The following is a 22,260-nucleotide window of genomic DNA, read 5'->3' on the forward strand; positions in this document are numbered from 1 at the left end:
AGTTAAAAAAAAAAAAAAGTACCCAAGTCCTTTAACATATTGAACATTCAGTTTAAAAGTATTGACATGACCTACAATGGGGCAAAAATAACTTAGCATCACAAAGTTGATGAACACCATTCAAAAAAATTGGTTTTAATCCCAAACCTTTTATTTCCAATCATTAAAATATCTAACTCATGTGGCAATATTCTGTAGAAAAAAAGAAAAAAAAAAAACCCATCTAGATTCTTACCCACTTTCTGATCATCCTACTAAGGAAGAAGAAGCCATAAATCCTGTAACACAGAAAAAATAAAATAAAACAAAACAAAATCTTGTCTTTTGGGTAATCCTGATGAATTTTGTCAAAGGGAGATTAAGGCAAGAAGCTTGTTTCTTGGCAAGAGAATTCTGGAAGGAAAGGGAGGCTGAAACTTTGCATCGTTGTATTCATATCTGGTCAAGCTGCCTTATCACAATTCAAACTTTCATGCTGGGAAACTGCTCTTTCTTTGGTACCTTTTCTGCCAGAATTCAACTCTAACAACAAAAGTTTATAAACAATGAAAATTCCAGCTGGTTGACATCAGCGTCACAAAGCTTTCTCTTCACACTGATACAAATATTTACCCTGAGCTCTGGCAAAGCTTTCCTTGCCCATGTCACCCTTAATCATACATTTTTCCTTGATTGAGTTATGCTTTCCAGTACGTGATTTGCTCTGGTTTACTTTTTAACACATCCCAGAGGCTTCATCAAAATCAACTCTGGGCAGGCCATGTCATTTGGTAGCTGCCAAACATGTTATTGAGAAGGAACTTGGCAAATATCAAAACGGTCTTTTCTAACTGCTCTAATAAATGTGTTTGTTCTTTTTGACCACCATTTACTTTTTAGGTCCCTCATATCCATAAAGAGATGAGCCAAGAAAGTAAGCAGGGATGCACTTCATCCCCTTTAATCCATTCCCTGGAGATAACGTGCGGCTGTCTCTTCCAGGCACCTTATTGCAAAGAAGTTGAAAACTTAAAAGGTTTCATCAATGACTCTTTATTTCCTTCGAGAAGACACAGGGTTATTTTCTAAAGGTTAAAACAACAGATTGATGTACTCTGTAACTGTAGTAAAGTCTGCTTGAACAAATATTTGCCACACCAAAGTGACTTGTGGAGGGATTAGCACAAAATATTGCAAATATTTCTATAAAGCTTCCCTTGCCAGAATAAAATGTTTGGGTTCTCTGCACTGAATGCTTGCAAAATCCTCGTAAAGTGCGTTAACAGGGAAGAATTCAGAAGCATTTTTTCTCAAAACAGGTGATGCTGTTACCTGAAAGAAACATAAATGATTATTTTGATTGCATCAGTTTACACTTACACCGCATACGGGTTTCAGAAAAATCTGGTCATTATACAAAAGCTTTATATGTGCCGGTGGGTACCACACTACTTCCTTTGGAAATAACACGAAGTAAGCTGTGCAGGCTAAGCACTCCTTTCTGGGCCCAGTTGAAAAAAAAAAAAAAATCTCAAAAAATGAGATGGAATTCCCACCTAGGGGCAATCGCAGTCATTATTTCTGTTATTGTTGCTTTTCCGGTACACCTCAGGGGATATGCTTGCAGACACACACACACACACACACACACATTCACTTAAACACACAATGGTCTATGCTTTACCTAGAGAGCTCTACCCTGGCCCTTTGCCAGCCTTCAGGCTCACCTGACTCGCTGGAGGTGCGCATTTGCTTGAATATATTGAAAATGCAGTGATTTGTAACAAAAAAATCTACCCCCTGTGATCATCAGTACATAAGCATAGTTCAAGACCATGGTAATTAGTTATTATACACTAAGGTGTGACCATCATATTTGGGAACTTGGAATTTAATAAGATGTTCTCCTCGGTTCCATGGTAAAAGTCGTAGCAATTCCTTGCTCGCAGAAGCCCACCATTAATTTTTTGTGCCACAAGGAGTCCACTCTGTGTAGAGAAATGAGTAGGCCCGAAGGAGTTAGAGCCATTTCCCAAATTGCTACCCTGACCTGTGCACCAAAATGCAGGAAGAGCAACAGTGTGGATCAGTCCCATCGCTAAAGACCAATCTCTAGCAGAGTGGAGGGTAGAAATTACCCCCACTTCACAGGCCGAGATCAGAAGACGGCTGGAAGTTCTACTCACTTGCTCAAGGTCATTTAACTAGCAAATGGAGATTAAAGGTTCAAACCCAGTTGGGTTTGACAAAGAGGCCGTGTTGTTTGTTTACCTCAGCTCCTGCACTCCACCACAGTGACCACAGATTCAGCCACATGTGCACTGCTCTGTAACTGGCCTAAGCCACTGGGGAGATGTAACTCGGGTAACCAGTTAGGGATTAGCCTCACGTATCTACTGGAATCCATTATGATCAGTGTGTTCCCTTTTACTTAATTTAAAAGTTAAATTCTAGCAAATAAATGCATTTTAAATTTATAAATTTAATTAATAATGAATACATACATGCATACATTTATTAAATAAATTTAGAATAAATTTTTAAATGTTTTTGCTTTCCACCTGTGCTCTGTGGAACTCCAGGTTACTGAGGAGGCTGTTAGGAGCTCCTAGTGTAGACGATAATGCAATTGCTGAAGAGGGGACTCTGGAGCCCTACACCTGCCCTTCCCCAAACTCTTCCAATCTTTTTGGATATCTTAGGCATTTGCATAAGATTTTGTGTAAGCAAAGGTTTATTTTATTAAAGAATCATATTTTAAACCCAAGAATTCTTAGGAGTTAGATCTTTGAGCATGTGATTCTTTTTGATTGAGACTGACTTTCAGAAAGTTGTAGTTTCTGCATGTCATGTAGGGGTTCTTAGAGTCTAGTTAGTGGTAAAATTAGGACTCCATATAAACCCGGTGTATGTTTAACTTTCCAAATAGTAAGAAAGTATAAATTACTGATTATGTTTATATCTATATCTCTATCTATCTATCTATCAAGTATGCTTTGGTTAACACAATACATGTATCCCCAAAATAATGTGTAAAAATTTGTTTTCACATACACCAGTGACATTACCTGTTTAAGGGGCCATATTAATAATTTGAAGGATAGTTTTCTATATCTTTGTATTTTTTACAGATTTTATGCAGATATAGCCAGCAAGACAGTGGTTCTTCCTTCCTTCCTACCTAACAAAGCCTATTGTGGAGAAGGAAATACTATTTTCCTTTTCAAAACTGTTCAGGGCAATGTTTACATCATGAGGATATATCTGGTGAGACCTATTGAACCAGAACTTCCAGGAGCGGGGAGCAGACATCTGTACTGTAAAATCATGCCCAGGAGGTCTTGAGTAATCAATCAGATTTAAAATCACTGATTTGGCCAATTACCTTTTCAGACGTGAAATGCTGGCCCCCTCCCAAGGAGTCTATTTCATCTTTGCATAAAGCTTTCTAATTCTTTTAGACACACCTTATGCCAACTGAGTCAAACCCTTTTTTGCAGGCACAAAAAGACGTAGTGGGCTGGGAAGAGGAAAGCAGTATGGTCATACTGTTGCCATTTCCGTAATAATCTAGATGAGTGTCACATCAGGCATGGAGTCTTCCCTTACTCATCTCTGGGTGCAGATGTCTCAGTCGCCTTCAGGTCCTGAGCCCTCTTATCTGGCACATTTCAGGTGCTCAGCATTTGTGTTGCTTTCAAAAAATAATAAGGGTGTGATCCAAGTTCAGTGGTAAGGAACTCTCATGAGCCATCCAGTTTTTGTCTTCTTCTTATATTTAACCCAACTGCGTCTCAATTTTTAGACATTGATTTATCTCCTTTTTCTTTAGGTTCCTTGGTAGCATTTTGCTTTCTTCTCCTAACTCTACTTTAGATCTCTCTCCACGGTCCCCATTTCTTAACGATTCCCTTCTTGATCTTCCTTCACAGGCACAGCCAATCGATCCTTCATCCTCTCCTCAACTTCCCAGAAGACTGCAAGTCCTTAGAGTATAGAAGCTCTCCTGATGCTGCTCCCAGACCGTGACCCATGCTGGCAAAGCTTCTGCTCCCATGTGGCCGCATGTTTCACGAGGAGAGCTACTAAAATGCAGGCAAGCACAAAGTCTTAATTGCTTGCTAGTGGGCATTCAGCCAACATGCTGTTAGCAGAATGAAACCCAATCTTAAAGAAAAAGTGCTGAACCCCTGCTCTGGATCACCCAGCCCCATATGGAATGCACGTGTTTTTTGAGGAGATTTAGGCATGAAGATCTTTTTTTCCACTCTTTTGCATGGGGATGTCAATCTATGGTTTGCTAAAACATTTTATTCTTACTGTAATAATCCTGTCTGCAGACAACTTTAAGAGACAACTCTATACTTCCTCTCCCAACTTATGACATGGACAATTAATATATTCTCAATTTCTTGTTCCACTCTGAGAACATTACTTTCAGTCTTCTTTGCAACAGTTTTTCCTTTTAAGAATTTCCACATTGACATTTTAAGACTGTCACAGCCTGGTTCTGAGGGTTTGCTAAACATTTAGTCTTTGCTAATTAATTTCCGTAAAACTCAGTTTACTTATCTTTATAATGGGAAAAATAATAACACCTTCCCGATATGGTGGCTGGGAGGGGAGATTAAAATTCTTGCCATGAAATTAAGACTCTCGCCAGTGTCTGGCACGAAGAAAATGTCCGATAAATGTTGGCTGTTAATACTGTTGGTAAAACTAATAGCCTAATAGTTTTCTCATTGTAAAAGCATCTCAATATATAATATAAAATATTAACACGTGCATTTTGGTGTTTGGGGGTTTCAGCCTTTTTTAAAAAATCTCTCATGTCCAGGATTACATTTTGATACATTTCTACCGCATCCTTTTTTCTAAAGAGATTAAAAACCTTTCTTCCATTACAAGTAACAAAAAACAGACAAGCAAGATAAAGAGAAATAATGGTCCCTAGACTTTTCCTTTAAATTTTAATATCACAGTGCTATTGTCCAAAACTTTAGCTCTGCTTTCCTCTCTGAATCCTAGAATACTGCAAACTTCCCATCACTGTTAAATGGTTAAGATAAGCTGAGTAGGAACTTTATTAGGTCCTGCAATACTTCAGAGAATGGGACATTCAAATTAGTCACTAAAGTTTAGAGTGTAAAGGTAAGTTTGCATTTTACTTTGAATAACATCCCATCCCTAAAGCTTGTAATAATTGTTTTGTCACACATGGATCTGGAAAGGACTGTTCCCAATGACCCAGAGCTGTACTACCAGGATCAAAATCCTCATTTGCATCTTTCCTAGTTTTTTATTTTATTTTATTTTATTTTATTTTATTTTATTTTATTTTATTTTATTTATTTTATTTATTTTATATTTCATGAGAGACATGGAGAGAAGGCAGTGACATAGACAGAGGGAGAAGCAGACTGCCTGCAGGGAGCCCCGTGTGGGACTGGATCCCAGGACCCCAGGATCATGACCTGAGCCAAAGGCAGAGGCTCAATTGCTGAGCCACCCAGGCCTCCCTCCTAGGAGGGCATTTTAGAATGCCTTAATGCAAAGAGGATACCTGGTGGCCCACCTTTATATGTGTCCCAGAATTCCCCTAGTAGCATTAAGATTATACTCTTCCTAGGATATGTTTTCCATTTGCTGTAAAAATAAATTAAAACTCCAGAGAAGCAATGCCAGTGGTTTCTGTTGTCAGTTTCTTTAATATGAATCTATTTATTGATTAATCAGTTTTAGCACAGAAAGACCTCATCCCAGAACTCTCATTAATATCAGCAATTTATACATATAAGTACTACATCCAACATTAAAAATTACCTTTGTCATTTTCGTGGTAAACATTAAGAGCCAGATTTGATGAGAAAGACATCATCCGTATGGTAATTTGATATCTTTGAAAATCAGGGTAGGCCATTTAAATTGCTAAGTTCAATAAAATGCCATTAAAGATATCTTATTCCCTTTCTCCCCAACCAATTCTGAACCCAGGAAAGGGTTACCAAGAAACCTTGAATAGTGTCTTGTTTAACTTTGAATCAGATATGGCTCCATTTATTTCTTCAAAAATGGTAAGAATTAATTAATGTTAATCTATAATCACATTGATGGAAAAATTAATGGAAATTTTAATAAAAATATAACCTTAACAGGATTTGAAGTTGTCCTTTAGAATATAAAGCCAATACATTATCCACTAAGCAACTGGTCCTCTGCTACCAGCTGATGAAATTGTAAAAATTAACTACAGAATGCTTCATATTTTTTTCTCTATGCGTAAAAGAAATGTTTTTGAGAACCACAAAGCAAACAGCATTAAAAATTAAAGTAAATATAGAAATTGACCAAGCTTATTTGATATAGAATATATATTTATTCAGGGAATTAAGGTGCTTGCTCATCCAAACAGATCTTATTCTCTCTCCTAACCTATCAAGGGTTTGCTTTATATTTTTTACACTTTAGCTTCTGAGAAGACTTGATAATCCTGAATAAGTAGGTCAAATTATTTTGGATTACTGAAGTCTGGAGAAATATAAAATGACAGGTCAGTATTTGGCACATTAAATAATTTTGTTTAAGGAAAAATTGCATGTATCCTGAAAATTAATGCAATATTAAAGCTATAATGTTAAACATATATTTCCTGAAATATAATCACATTAATTTTCTCTATTGAAAATTATGCTTTCTTATTGTGCTTTATTAATGAGCAAACTAGCCCAGACATAGTGATCACTTACTAGGAACTTGTGATTATGAGTGAAACTTTTATCTTTTTCACTATTTATTGAATTTTTATAACATTAGATACCGTGCATTAAAAATAATACAATGGTATGTATAATATAGACTATTATTTTTTGCCATTGTATTTATTTAGCGCTTACCAATATTTCAATGCCAATACTGAGTGTTAAGAGCTATTTTTTTTTCTGGCATTATATCATGCAGAGATATATATCAGAAGGCACGTCTTCATAGCTACAGAATAATGACTTAGCTTTATAGTGATAACCCTAAAGCAAACAAAATATCCTGAAAGCCTTTTTAAATTATCAAAGAAAAAACTAATATGAGAAAAATGTAGTAATAAGTACACTCTTATTATGTTCTAGTAATTTTAAAATTGATAATTCGTGAATATATGGTTACTCGCTGCAAAGCACAACTCTTGATTAACTAAAACAATGAATCCCTGACTACGCCTAATGACAGAATTGACAGTTCCAGCATGATAATTAGACCCACTGGTGGACATTCAAAATGAAGCAGAAGCAAAGAGTCTGACTTCTTTTCTTTATTTTTACAATTCTAGTCATGTTTATAATCAGTGATGTGGTAAATAATCTTGTCTCATTCTTCTTTCCAACTACCCGAGTTCTGGGAAACAGTGTCTTTATTCCAAAAGCATAAGGAGATGAGAAATGTAACTGAAAATTCCACTGATTTTATGAGGGAGCCACTTTTGTCATGAAGTATTCCTTAGTTTAAGTATTTTTCTTAACACTGGGCAAGAATTAGCCTAGAGCTGCAGGTCTCCTGGAGCCTGTGACCCAACGGGGACTTGTAGGAGCCAATTCTCCTCCTCAATAAACACTGAGGCCTTTCTCTTAAATATGTCCCCATGTATTATTTGACTCGGTATTTTCCATTTTATTTTCTTGCTGTCAATATAAAATGTGTGAAATAATATTGCAGATGCAAAATGCTTATATACTCTAACCATGACTGAAGGGAAAACAAATGAATACACATGAATGAAGTATACTTTGAGAAAAAAACGTACATCTTACATCTAGAGACTTATAAAACTCTGATATTGACAAAGCCAACCCTTGTAATTTAATATGTTCAAAGAGTATGTGTATGTTCAAGAGTTCATTCTTCGCAAAGAGACACTGTTGGTTGTCACAACTCCCTGGGGTTTGGTTACTGGCTTCTAGTCAATAGAGGTCAACGATACTGTTAAACATCCTACAATGCACAGCACAGTTCCCACAAAAGGATGACCCAACACAAAAGGATCAATACTACTGAGGTTGGAAACTTGCCTTTTACCCAGTGAAATTTGGCTAAATCCCATATACTGTAAGCCATCTTCAATTTTCCATGTCATTTTTTTCCTCTACTAGATTCAAAAGAAGAAAGGAATATATTATACAATATATTTCTTCAAAATGAAAGAACTGATGCACTGCTTATTTTAAATGTAATATTGCTGTGCCTAAGAGTACACAAAAATACCAGAAAGAGTTGTTCAGCGTTCGCCACTGTCAGCACTCCACCACACATACCCCATCTGGTGCAGTCTGATATGGATAATAATGGTGGAGTGTTCTTGCTGTCTTGACTGTAGTCATTACTGTGATGTTATTTTAGGACTAAGTAGTGTTTGCCCATTGGACCATAAAAGTGTGTCATGTAAATACAGGTTTTAGAACACACAATAGTCTGTCCATGTGTAGAAATATGCAGGGAAAAAACCTCATAAAATGCTTTTTAATAGTATTTGTTGGGCATGTGAAGTAATTCCTTTTCAAAGTTAAATCACTTGGAAAAAAGGGGGCTTCTCTTTTCAAAGACCCCGTAAGTAATTATGCTGCATTATACATCATTCATATGTCAATGCAAATTTTGTTTTTAAATGGAAGGAGTTTTGAATGACACGGTACCAAGCAAATGTCCAACATTAACCAAACCTTTTATTTATTTATTTACTCTCACCTGAATTGCTCTTTGAAATTGAATTGGGGGTAGGGGGTTAGTATTTATGTAGCCAGCAACCTCATATTTGACACTTCATCCTAGAATTAAATTCTGAACACTGAAATATCTCATAGAAAAGAAATTACAAATGACAATAACCTTCAAAAAATCCTTAACAACAGTTGAGACCCTTTTCTCAGTAGATACTAAATTTATATTGACAGCAAAAAATAAAATGGGAAATATAAAAGACCAAAATAGTATTTAGAAATTTTATACTTTGAATCACACGTAGAATTGTATACTTAGAAGTGTGTGATTATACTGTTGGAAGCTTGAAATATATGCTGTGTTGAGCTTTTTTCCCCCATCCCTTAACAATGATGAACATTTTCTTATTGAGATCAATTTATAATAATGACAGTTAGAGAGCAAAATTTATAGTTATATAAAATGAAACTGTCCAGATTGGACACAGTGACTTGATGATACACAGAACAATCAGAGTTATTAAAATGGTGGGTGGCCTTAAGACCCTCAGATGCTTCTCAAAACCAATCATCTTGACAGGAAGAAAATCTTACAAAATGAAGTTTATATGCCTTCTGCTCTTTACAGACATTTTAAACTTGAGAAACAACTCTAGAGAATTACTGGAATTTTATTCTTCAAAAATATTTGCAAGTATTCATTACAATCAGACTTCATTTAATTTCAGTATTTTAAGAAATGTGTGTGGAAGATATATAGACATGATAGATATTTATATAGATAGATAGATGATGATAGATAGATAGATAGATGATAGATAGATAATTTTTCTTTCTTCCTCTGCCAAATTTCCCATCATTTAGAAGACAGTTAGACCTATTCTAGCAAGTCAGTTTTACATCTGCTTAGATCAAACTAGCAACTGCTTCAAATTCATTTCTCAGTTCTATCATATAGGTGTTTAAATTGAAAAACAAAAGTGATAAAAATATCCCTTTATCTCTGCAGTGACATATTCCTGGTTATAAGAACTACTGACCAGTTTTGCCCATTTCTTTTTTTTTTTTTAATTTTTATTTATTTATGATAGTCACAGAGAGAGAGAGAGAGGCAGAGACACAGGCAGAGGGAGAAGCAGGCTCCATGCACTGGGAGCCCGACGTGGGATTCGATCCCAGGTCTCCAGGATCGCGCCCTGGGCCAAAGGCAGGCGCCAAACCACTGCGCCACCCAGGGATCCCTGCCCATTTCTATAAGATGCAAAAGTTTCCAATTCTTTGACATTGCCACCCAAGAAAATATCACTGATAACAATTTGACCTGAGACCTACTCAATAATATGATAGTTTACTTGCCCCTAAATGGATCTTCTTCCATTAAGGGAAAATACCAATCAGTGAGAGCTGAGAAGGCAAATTCTAAAGCAAGACCGTTGCACTTGCTTTGGCAGCACATAGTCTAAAATTGAAATGATACAGAGAAGATTAGCATGGCGCCTGCATAAGAATGACACGCTAAAGCAAGACCATCACATTGATTTCCAGGCTACAGTGTGCTGCCTGGGCATCCTTAGACAGGTTAAGTAACTACTTATGTTTGAGTTGCCTCATCTCTAAACCCTGATAATAAGAGTCCCTGCGTCAGGATTTTTACAAGGAGTAAATGACTTAATATATATGAAGATTTTAAGACAGTGCCTAGCATATAGTAGCACTGAATAAGAATGAGCTCTTTTTGAAAATAGTTTTTCTTCATTTGAAGAATAAATGTATTATCCTTGAATAGAGCTATAATTTGTTCATTGTGTGTTTGTTATGGGTACCACAGTAAGTAACCACAGGCAACCTGAGGTTCAGATATGAACATCTTCCATTAAACTAGCAAAAGCACTAGCTTTTGCAAAAAGACTAGGATAACTGAATTTAGTGTTAAAGTCCTAGTGAAAATGTCCAGTATAAGCTTTAAATAATATTTAGGGTTTTACTTCTCAGTATTTCTATATAATAGGTTTGTTTTTCATATGTAGTAAGTCATAAAGAGTAAGGGTACCTAAAGGGAAAACCAAAAATAATTTGCAATTAAAAATAAAAAACAAAAAAATAATTTGCAATTGATGAAGCTCTAGTTAAAGAATAAAGACATACAGAAATATTAGACCCATACATTTTTGTTTTCCACGTGATTTGTCAAATATACTCTCTCTTTTCCATCAATGCCCTTATCAAGTAGTGTTTTACTACAAAAATAGATGAGTCAATTTGTACAATTGTAAAATAATTTGAAAAATGTTGAGTATCCCAATTTTATCTGATGTGCATGGGACAAGATCTCAGAGTGGAGTTTGTATGACAATGGTGGGCATTTTAAGATTTGCATTAAAGTTGCTTTAGGACTAGGTGGAAAATAGCATCCCAGTAGTCTGGACCTAACAGTCATGACCTAATTAATAATCTGGTTTTCTGTCAACCTCAGCAACCTAACCTCATGCAATGTCTTCCTTTGCTCACTCATCTTCAGCCACACTGGCCAATTTTTACTTTCTCAAATGAACTAATGTCTTTATTCCACAGAGATTTAAGATAAATACTGTTTCAATTGCCTGGAATAGTCTTCCTCCATTTTTTCACCGGTTCAACATGTATCTATTGGGATATAATATGAGCTGTCACTTCTCTCAACCTCTAAAATGCATTGTCTTCTCATTATATTATACTTTCTTGTACTTTTATTGTGTAGGATTAATTTAACATTGTAGTTTATTGTTTTTTTCATAACTTCTTCCCCAGTAGACCAAAAACTTCTTGAGGATTTGAACTTTGTTATATGTTGTTCATTTTTGTTCTCTGTTGAAATGACATTGATGCCTTCACCTCAACAAAATGTATACAGATTTATATCCTGCTCTTCTGAATTTTGACTAATTTAAAAATGGTCTGCTTGAGAGTTCCACTCAATATGGTCCAGACAGGGGCACCTGGGTGGCTTAGTTGGCTAAGCGACTGCCTTCAGCTCAGGTCATGATCTCAGGGTCCTGGGATTGAGCCCTGCATCAGGCTCCTAGATCAGCAGGGAGTCTGCTGTCCCTCTCCTTGCTCATGTTCTCTCTCTCTCTCTCTCTCTCTGTTTCTGTCTCTCTCTCTCTCTCTCTCAAATACATAAATAGAATCTTCAAAAAGTTTTGGTTCAGGCAGAAGCCTTGACCTGCTGCCATTCCCCTTAAATTCTCCACTAAAGATGAGAATCTTCATCTCTTATAAAGAGTATTTCCATTTACCCACTGGTCAAGCCAGCAACCTGAAAGTCATCCCTGATATCTCCCTTTTACACACCACCCCATTTCTAAATCACCACTAAATCCTGTCTTCCGTATTTCTCAAATGTATGTAAATATGTCTATGTCTTCTCCACAATTGCCAAATGTAACATTCAGGGTCCTTTCCTAAAACAGTAACCCACTTAAAATGGGTAATATGAAGGAAATGTTTAATGTAAATATGTTTAAAAGATAGGGTAAGTAATATTTGTGGAAATCAACCAGAAATACTTTAAGACCCCACAGCTCGGCACAAGCAACAAGACGCTGTTGATAACGAAGGCTGAAAGGACAAAGGGAAGGAAGAGTTACTGGAAACCAGAAAGGCTAGGTCCGTGGTGAGAGATGTCTGAGATAAACCGTGTCCTCTGACAGAAGAGCAGAAGTCAAAGCACAGAAGGAGCTGGGGAATCAAAATCAAACTTCATTCTGTTGCCAACCTCAAGTCTCAGGCTGGTATTTCCCGTTAGCTAAACCATTAAAGTGGAATTTAAAAGACTAAGAAACCCCTTGATGTCACTCATAATCATTAATATTTGGGGGGCCACAGGCCTGGATAGAACAAACAAAGTATCCTGAACACCATTTTTCTCCTAGCCTTTGTCATTTCTTACCGGAACTATTGCAATGATCCGCTAACTGGTTTACCTGCTTTCTCTGTCACAAACACCTATACTCAATCCATCCTCTTACAGCAGTAAGAATTCTGTCCTTGGAATGAAACCTATGACAAGTTTTTCTGCTCAAAATATTTCTATCAGTGTTTATCTTTTACTCTCAAACTCCTTGTTTTAAAATCGTATGACTTTTATTATAAAGATTAATTTTCTTAATTTTTTCCCCACCTATCCTAGACTGAGTTCTGTGAAGGCAAGCATTACGTATTTTCATCTTTGCGTCCTCCATCACTGTGACTAGAACACATTAAGTGCTAAATAAATATTGGATGAATTAATAAATTTTAGAAGACAGATTTGTATTTTTAAAAGCTACCCAGGAGGGGCACCTGGATGGCTCAGTCCGTTAAGTGTCTGTCTGCCTTGGACTCAGGTCCTGATCTCAGGGTTCTGGGATGGAGCTCGCCTTCAGGCTTCCTGCTCAGCAGGGAGTGTGCTTCTCCCTTTCCCTCTGCCTATCCCCGCCCCACCCCCACTTATGCACACACTCTCTCTCTCTCTCTCTCCCTCTCTCAAATAAATAAATAAATAAATAAATAAATAAATAAATAAATAAATCTATAAAAGCTTCCCAGGTGATTCTAGATTTTAAAAATGACTATTGGAATAACTAATCTTCTAATGCTCTAGATTGTAAAAAGAATAATTAGTAAAATTAATCCTTACCCATTTGATTCAGTTATTATATGTTAATAGAAACTCACAATGTGTTCCTGAAATGTGTTTCTTTGCTCAGGCTTAGCTAAGTTTTTTTTTTTTTTTTCTGGATCTTTTTTTCCTTTCAGATATCACATTTAACCTTGATTAGGAAAACCAAGTATTTCTCCCTTTTAAGAGCTCATACATGAGCACTCTCACAGTGAACCAGTTCACATTTAATCTTGCATTTGAAAACAGGAAATACTTCCCAAGGAAGTGCTTTAATGCCTTCTCATTTATCAGATGGTATAGAAGAAACAATTCTTTTCTACAATTTAACCATTTAACATTTATATTTAAGAACTACTGTAGGACTGAGGTCATTTCATTGAGTATTTTAATGTTATTATTTTTTTTTTTTTCTTTTCCTTTGGATCAGAGGCCCTGGAGGTTTTACATACCTGGCTCTGACCTCTTGCCGTTTCATTTCTGATAAACTTTTTAAGTAAATTGTTTCCATTTCATTTGATATAAGGCCAATATCTTCTTATCTGTGTCCAGATGTTTATATACTTTTGATATGCATCTCCTTGCTGTAGTATCGAAGCAATTCCATCTCTGTGACACAGTCTTTAATACCACCTTTGCCAAAGAACATTCATATTTCAAAATCTACTATTTTGTTAGATAAATATATAATAATAAATTAGATAACTACTACAGCATATGGGACCTGAATAGCTTGTGTGATCTCTTAAGTATTTTTAATAAAACTATTTCAATAAACTTATGTAGAGATAAGGAATGTGTGTGTATACATATATCTATGCTATGTATGTATACACATACATTCATACAGATACACACATTACTTATTTATGTATGCAAGTAAAAATACTTATGTTTAAGCATAGAGATGAATAATGGCTATATATTTTATCTCATTCCTCCACTTAAAAATGAAATGTAAGTAGAATCCCTAATTTAGTGAAAATAATTGTGTAAACAGCAATTTATTAGAGAAATTCTCTTATCTTATGCATTTAATTTTGAAAAGGGCACTAGCTCTAACACCTAATCTTCAGCATTTCCATTAGCAAACTGCCCTCCTCTGTGTCTGTATGTATTAACATCCATCCTAGGTTGTAATCAAATGTTTGTGTAATTATTCTTGGCAAAGTTAGAGGTTGCAAAGCACAAGATACATATAAAACTGTAGTGGCATGTTTTCATTAGTGAATTTATAAAACCTGGGGTATTTCTTTATTAGAGTCCCCAATAGGTGAGTTCTATGCTTAAGTTAATACCACTAAGATTTGCAGAAAAATTATTAGCCCAAATTTTGATTCCAAATTATTCATTTCTACCTCCTCATAAATGAAGTTATTACTGATGTTGCTGTTTCTGTTCCTGTTTATTCTAGTACACATTTAAGAGTTAGATCATTTGGTTTATTCCACAGTTTCCTAGTTGAAATGAAGCATATCCATCTAATCTTTCCAATATGATTGTATTTTCCACAAAGACAAGGCGATGTCTTACCTCCCTTGCATCTCTCATGATTTCTAGCACAGTTCTGGATATGAATAAACATTCAATGATTATATATTATTCACTCTATATATTTATGCAATTCTAACCAATTGTTAAGACACATTATACCATTTATTTAACAATGGCGGAGGTGATCAAGTAAAATCAAATGTCTGGCATTTACTTAAGGAAAAAGGAATCATTTACTTACAGAATCTGTTTTGTCAGGTATTTACTTGGTGTTGGACGTGATCAATATATCCTGACTGCTAATGGCACTAATAAGATTACTATCATTATCAAACCCAAGGCTTCAAAAATGAAAGGAAGTAGTCTTGAAGCAGGTGCTGAAGGTCACGGAGGTAGAGGGAGTAGGAGACAGGCCCTCCCTCTTGCCCTGTTCACCTGTGTAGCACAGGTAATCATGAGAAGGGCAGCAGCCTCCAGACAAAACATCGCAACTCCAAAATGTGAGGGCTGGGACTTTTATTTTTACTTGTGTTATCCTAGACTTGATTATAATTTTAAAATAATAAATAAATATTTATTGAGTATTGTTAAATTAATACACTGTGTTCAAATCTTACGGGGTATTATATTATTTTTCTCCATTTTAGATCTTTTGACCCTCTAGATACTTGATGGAGCAAAAGCTTTTAATCCTTAACCTGTACTGGATAATGACTGAGTAGTAAAAATTGATGTTCTAAAGACATATCTACCTACATTAACTTTTATTACAAAATCTACATTCCAGGCTTAGGTAATCTGCTCTGTTTTAAAATGAATCTAAATATTAGGTCCTGGGGAAGAACAACATTTAGGGGGAAAAATGCTAAAATATAGCAGCTGATATTAATACTTACTAATACTTGCTTATCTACAAGTATTAAAAGGGAAAGGTTTTCCAACCATTATAACATGTTACAGTGTTAATCTACATTTCAATAAGATATTTAAAGGCAATTCTAGAACTGTCAAGGACCTGCTCTTAAGCTTGAGAAAAACCTACAAAGGAAAGCTGACAGTTTCATTTTTGTGACATGAAAGCATTATTTTATCAAGAAAATGTTAGTTCCTCAGACATTTGAGCACTTTAACACTGCAGATTCTCAGAAAGTTCCAGAGATACTCTATGGGGCATGGTGCTAAAATATTACCTACGTAAAATATCCTGAGATATAAAATTAAAGGAGTGGTCTGAATAAGCAAGGGTTCCCCAGTTTCACTTGGTCCTATCTCAGGATTATAGCAAACTCAGAAGCTTTGAATAAAGCACTCATGTTTGAAAATCCCAAACTTTGAAGGAGAGATTTAAAAGTATGTGCTAAATTATGTTTAAATGTTTGTTAAAGACTTACAAACCAAGAGAATCACATCGTAAGCAAGCAATCTTTGGATTTTACAATATAGGATTGATAGAAGCACCACATTTCTGATTCTGATATGATCCTAAAAATAAGAAAAAAAGCATTTTGTTTTGTTTCCTGGGACAGCAAAGAGTTCTTGACCCAGATAGCTCAGAGTTCTACAGATTTGGGCACAAATGATAACCTCTAACTTCAAATTATTTTGCATCCTTTCTCTTTTCCTATTCTATCCCTTGTTACACTGCTTCTCAAAGTATAGCAAGCTTATCACTGATGGTTGACAGGATTAATTGAAGCAATGCATGAACAGATTTATTGTTTAAAAATTGAGATAGCTGCACATTTACTTTAACATGCATTATATAAAGGATAATGAATACATTAAAAATACCTTAGGTATTATTGTTTGGGAATATAGGCAATATTTAGGTGATACAAATATTCAAGTTTTTGAAAAGAAGTTGATTTAAAGAAAGATATTAAATAAGTACTAGTGTAGGTGGCACATAGCTATGGCAAAAAAGTGAAGGTGGGGGCAGAAAGGTCTAATCTAGAAGAGATACTGTCCATGGTACTCCTAGTTCTCATTCTTCTAAAGACATGTTATCTCATTCTGAATCCAAGCAAGCCTTTTATCCTTTGCAAAGGTTCTCACACTTCCATAAAGATATCTTCAGCCATCTCCAATGACACCGTATTCTAAAGCAAGCCTTTTACTAAATTATTAAGTCCGATGTCAACAGCTATGTGATAATAGAAAATAACACCAGTAAAATATTTTGTCTTTCATCTTTTCCATCATTGAAAAGCCATTAATTTTCCTGTCTAAGGCATGTTCCTCTACATATGCTGTGTAACTTTTCCTTTCCACGTTGGTCTTGCAATTTTATATTTAATCATTAACTAATCAAAAGTACAAAGAAGAGGGATTTTATTTATTTATTAAGCGAACTTGCATCCCTGACTCATTTACATATCCTTCCATAACTTTCCATGATGTATTCTGACTCATATCAATGGCTTCCATACAGATTAACCTTTTAAAAACACTCTTAACTGAAGCTTATGAAATATTTTAACTGATTAGTGGACACTACTTGCTGTATCCCAGGCTCTAAGTTAAATACACAGACTATCTCATTTATGTCTTCTCCTTATACCACGTCTGCTAAATACAGATGAGAACAACGAGACATTAAAACATCAAAAGTCTTGTGGTCACTCTGGGAATCACACTGAATTCAGTACCCTTAACTTTTTGCCACTGTATTACATTATTTTGATATCAAAATTTACAGTGACTCTTCTTTCAAATTTCTCTTCAGCATATGGCCTCAATCACTCTTTCAATTTTGAATGCCTGTTTTGCTTGATCTTGTGATACTCACCCTTATTGATTTCCTTTTCACTTTTCTTGAGAAGTTCATTCTCATAGAGAGAACTAAGATCATTCTTTCAATGGCAGTGGTGTTACTGGTAGTCCAGGTGCTACTCAGGCCAAATGGCACTTCCATATGTGCTACCGAAATTAAGATTTAAATTAATATTAATATTAGTTTATGCCCAAAAGTTCAGATATTCTTACATAAATATAAACACTAAGCAAACACTCAAGGCTTTCTGCCTCACTTAATATGAACAACCATATTCTGCTTTTGAGCTCAGGTAACCACTCTGGATCTCAACTTCTCATGTGACTATTTCTTCTCTATTGATTTAATGTGCTTTCAAGGACAGCAGAATGTAATGAAGAATGTTATAATTGATGAATAAAGAAGTTTAAGGAGCATTGGTTCTCAAAAAGAACTGGCTTAGGGTTTTTGCATTGCCTCTTAAGAGGCTCAGGGACCACTATACAAATATAACAACTTACTTCTAAATAACACAGAGGATTGGTAGAGGCAAGCCATACTCCTCTGAGGTAATGGGATCCATCCAAATATTGAGGAAAGAATCAAAGAATATCTATTTCACTATGCTGGACTGTATTTGCTTAGTATCTCTTGACATTGTCTCTTGAAGATAAAAAATAGTCTCTTTTTACTGGGTAGCCTATTAGAATTTGTACATTAAGTAAGAAGTGCTTGTATAAGTAGAGGAAAAGATGTTATTTCAACTTCTTGCCCCAGAGATTTTTCTCTAGTGAAATAACAAACTTTGATTAGGAAACACTTCATTTGGAAAAAAAAAAAAGTAAACACTTCATAGATTATCACTATCATGAACCAGGCAAAGAAGTAATAGATAAAATGCTTAGTTTGAGAAGTTACAATGAATCAGAGGATGAAGGAGGAGAGAGTAAATGAAGAGAGAGCTTTTGAAAGAGGACAAGCCATGGAACTTTTTGGAAGACTAGGGTATGGAACTTGCTGGAAGACTAGGGTCTGTGGGGGAAATATTGCTCAAAGTTGAAAGTTTCTAGTCATAGAAGGATCTGAGTACTTTTAAGAAATGAGATGTCTAGGGGTGGCTGGGTGGCTCCGTTGGTTAAGTGTCTGGCTTTTGGTTTTGTTTCAGGTCATGATATTGAGCACTGAGTTCTGTGTCAGGATTTGCACTCAGTGGGGAATCTGCTTGAGATTCTTTCCTCTCTCTGCCCCTCCCTCCTTCCCTCTCTAAAATAAATAAATAAATAAATAAATAAATAAATAATATTTTTAAAAGACTCTTCCTCTATCTCTGCCATGCTTTCCCCCTCCCTCAAATAAATAACTAAATCTTGAAAGAAAGAAAAAAATAAAGGAAGGAAGGCAGGAAGGAAGGAAGGAAGAAAAGAAAGAAAGAAAGAAAGATTTATTAAAGTCTCCTAACCCAGCATCTTGTGCCAGGAAAATTTGGAGAAATGACTTAATTTTGATTCCCCCCAAAAGCAAAGCCTACATGGACAAATACTTGTGTCCAAGTAATTTATGGTTTAAAGGAGAACAAGTGAATAAGGAGAATGAGAAAAGGAAGGAGAAAAACATAGAGTAGTAGCACATCATCAAGATCCTTATTATAGGTCTTCATTCCTTCATGGTCTGGGAGAAATGTGCAGGTTATCTCTGAAACATAGGAGTCTGGAGTCCTCTGATCACTGGTTCCTGTTTCCCATTGGTTGTCATCTCCAGAAGTGTTAACTCTCCATTCATGGATTACACTTGTGTCTGGGTTAGTGAGCCCCAAATCATCAAAGATACTCTTGCCACAGAAAGCAGAAAAACCCACAGAAAAGTGGATGCCTTGGATAGGAAAATGGCAGCTTCTAGGAAGGTAGGTAGAACGGTCCACCTTTCAGTGGCTGTACTCTGTCTTGGGCTATAGAGGTAAGCTAGAATGAGTAAAGTTACTGTGTGATATGACATGGAGTAAGAGACTAAACATCAGGACATGAAAGGAATTAATTCAGTAAAAGCAAAAATTCAGAACCTGATGTGTCTAGAGGAAATGTCAAGGTCACTATTATCTTCAAAGGTCTACAGAGAATTTATTGAAGTCCCTGCGTCTTCCCACCTCATCCAGCATGGTGGGCCATCATGAGCAGCTCCACTAGATGACATTCAAGGTATTATGTTGAGTTCAGAGGTAGTCTCTTTCTTCAGACAAATCTTTAGAACAGTAATCCTCTCTATCCAAAATAGATGAAGGAGTGATTTGGGGCAATGATGCTCCTAAATTTGTTACATATTTAAAGTATTGTATTATGAACATAATTATAATTATTATATATTACTAATAAATATATGTCCTAAGAATTTTTTTGTCCCCTTATAGAATTACCTCTTCATTTCTCACCAAGGCACAGTATAACCATTTTTTTAACTAACAGTTATTGTTTTTCTGATATAATAATAGCAATTATTGAGCAGTTCTTAAGCATTGCCAAATTTAATTCTCCCAACGATCCTCTGAGGTAGATGCTATTATTATCCCCATGCTTCGGATATGAAAATTAAGGCACGATGACATTAGGTAATATGTGTGGCTTTTTTTTTTTTTTAAGGAAAGAATGGCTTTACTTTTTTTTTTTAAAGGTTTTATTTATTTATTCATGAAAGAGAGGGAGAGAGAGAGACAGAGACAGAGAGAGAGAGAGAGACACAGGCAGAGGGAGAAGCAGGCTCCATGCAGGGAGCACAATGTGGGACTCGATCCCTTGACCCCGGGTCGCACCTTGAGCCAAAGGCAGACGCTCAACCATTGAGCCACCCAGGTGCCCTGAGATAAAGTAATTTGAATAAATTCATCAACTAATAAGTGATAAAACTGAAATTTAGGCCTGAGAGTCAGAGTGCAATCCAACCTTTAAAGCACTGAATATTATGCCTTTTGGGACAAAACACAAAGTTCTTAGAAATGAAGATCCAAAGTTCTGTCTATGGTATAAGTTGATTATATCCAAACATTTTTTTAAAAGGTACCTACATAATTTTTATTCATAATCATAGTATTAACTTTTAAAATGATCTGATATGTCTCATCAGATATACATGCAAAACACTCTTTTCTTTAGATTGTATTCATTTTTTAAAAAATTTAACAATACAAAATAGGTCAAGCACCTTTGTTAATTAACTCTATTTCATTAAAACTATGACCTCTAGTTTAAAATGCCTTCACTCTTGTGTGTTAAATTTATGTGGATGATCCATAAACAGTCCCTAATTAGTCACATGTGTATTCAGATGTGGGGTTGTGTGTTATAAACTAACACTGAAGTGTATAAGGAGCTGTCAGTCAGATCAAAAGTCAACTGAAAATCATCCCGTTTGCAAAGCTGAGAGCCTGTCACAGTTAGTTAGTCATAAATGTTTAAAACAGCAACCAAACTTTTATTCTAATTGAGCATGAGTTGAAAGGCTACCCACTTTGATGTCTTTGCTTTTATCATTTGTATATAGCTAAAAAACTACTATTATGCTTTTTTTTTTAATCCCCCCTTGGAGTGGTAGACATTACTTAGTTCTGAAAATATACAGGTAGATCAATCCATAATTGCAAGGCCTTTGTACAGTTTCCAGTTATGCCTGTAATCTTCCACGTGCAAAAGTTCAAAAGTAAAATTCTTCCCTCTTTTTTCTCTATTTGATCTCTTTCTCCACGTATTTGTGATTCAAGACATAAGGAACACATCTTTGGAATAATATTTAGAGAGCCATCAGTTAAAGTGTGATAGTCCTCTTATCCCATTTTTCAGCCTTCAGTAGACACAAATCAAATAATATAATTTTTTATTAATATCACACATTTTATCAGTAAAATTTAGTGGCATTAATGGCCTCATTCTAGAGATTTACACATTGAGACTCAGAGGTGGAATGACTATCAAAGTCCTAGAGCAATCCATCTGGCAGTATGACAAAAATTTCAAAATCCCAGGCCTACACCCATTTTTATTCTTTTTTTTTAGAATTTGAACACAAGTCCTGCACTCAGGGTGATTATCCTATAATTTTATAGCCAACAACATTATCAGTTAAATAGCCAATGCTGGAAACACTCTAGATGACCCAGAGGACCGTAACTGTTGCCATGTATTTCACATTTTATGCTCTAAGCTCCTCAATACATTATTATTTTTGTTCAAATGGTCAAATACCCCTTAGAAATATTTAAACATAAGAAAAATATGTATAGTTACACATGTAATTGCCATTCTCTATTCTCTTTATTCTTTTATGTAAATCTTGATTTTTATCCACCATCATTTTCCTTCTGTCTAAAAGACTTACAGTATCTTGTAGATCAAGTCTGCTGGTTGTGAATTTCCTCAGGTTTTATATGTCTGAAAATGTCTTCATTTTGCCTTCAATTTTGGAATATATATATATATATATATATATATATATATATATATATATGCCAACTATGAAATTTTAAATTGGCAATATTTGGTTTTCAGTACTGTAAAGATGTGGTTCCATGGTCTTCTCACTTGCTGTGTCCAGACCAAAAAAAAAAAAAAAAAAAAAAAAAAAATCAAATGTCATTTTAAAAATTTTCGTTCTTCTGTATCTAACATGTCTTTTTTCCTTGTATATTTTTAAGAATTTCTCTTCATACAGAT

General features: G+C 35.3%; 1 long non-coding RNA gene and 1 other non-coding gene across 2 annotated transcripts in view; one reads left to right on the plus strand and one right to left on the minus strand.

Annotated features, from left to right (window-relative positions):
- Positions 1–1,016: 1,016 nt before the first annotated feature.
- Positions 1,017–22,260, minus strand: part of LOC111091077 — a 57,104-nt gene continuing 35,860 nt past the window's right edge. The window contains exons 3-4 of the long non-coding RNA XR_005373830.1: positions 17,603–17,733; positions 1,017–1,311 (exon numbers count right to left, since the gene is read on the minus strand). This is a non-coding gene — a long non-coding RNA (uncharacterized LOC111091077). The remainder of the gene's footprint in view (positions 1,312–17,602; positions 17,734–22,260) is intronic.
- Positions 10,121–10,223, plus strand: LOC119864541. Its single transcript, XR_005374368.1, has one exon. It is a non-coding gene; the product is annotated as a U6 spliceosomal RNA (small nuclear RNA).

Source organism: Canis lupus, chromosome 19 (assembly GCF_011100685.1).
Source record: "Canis lupus familiaris isolate Mischka breed German Shepherd chromosome 19, alternate assembly UU_Cfam_GSD_1.0, whole genome shotgun sequence".
Classification (NCBI taxonomy): domain Eukaryota; kingdom Metazoa; phylum Chordata; class Mammalia; order Carnivora; family Canidae; genus Canis; species Canis lupus.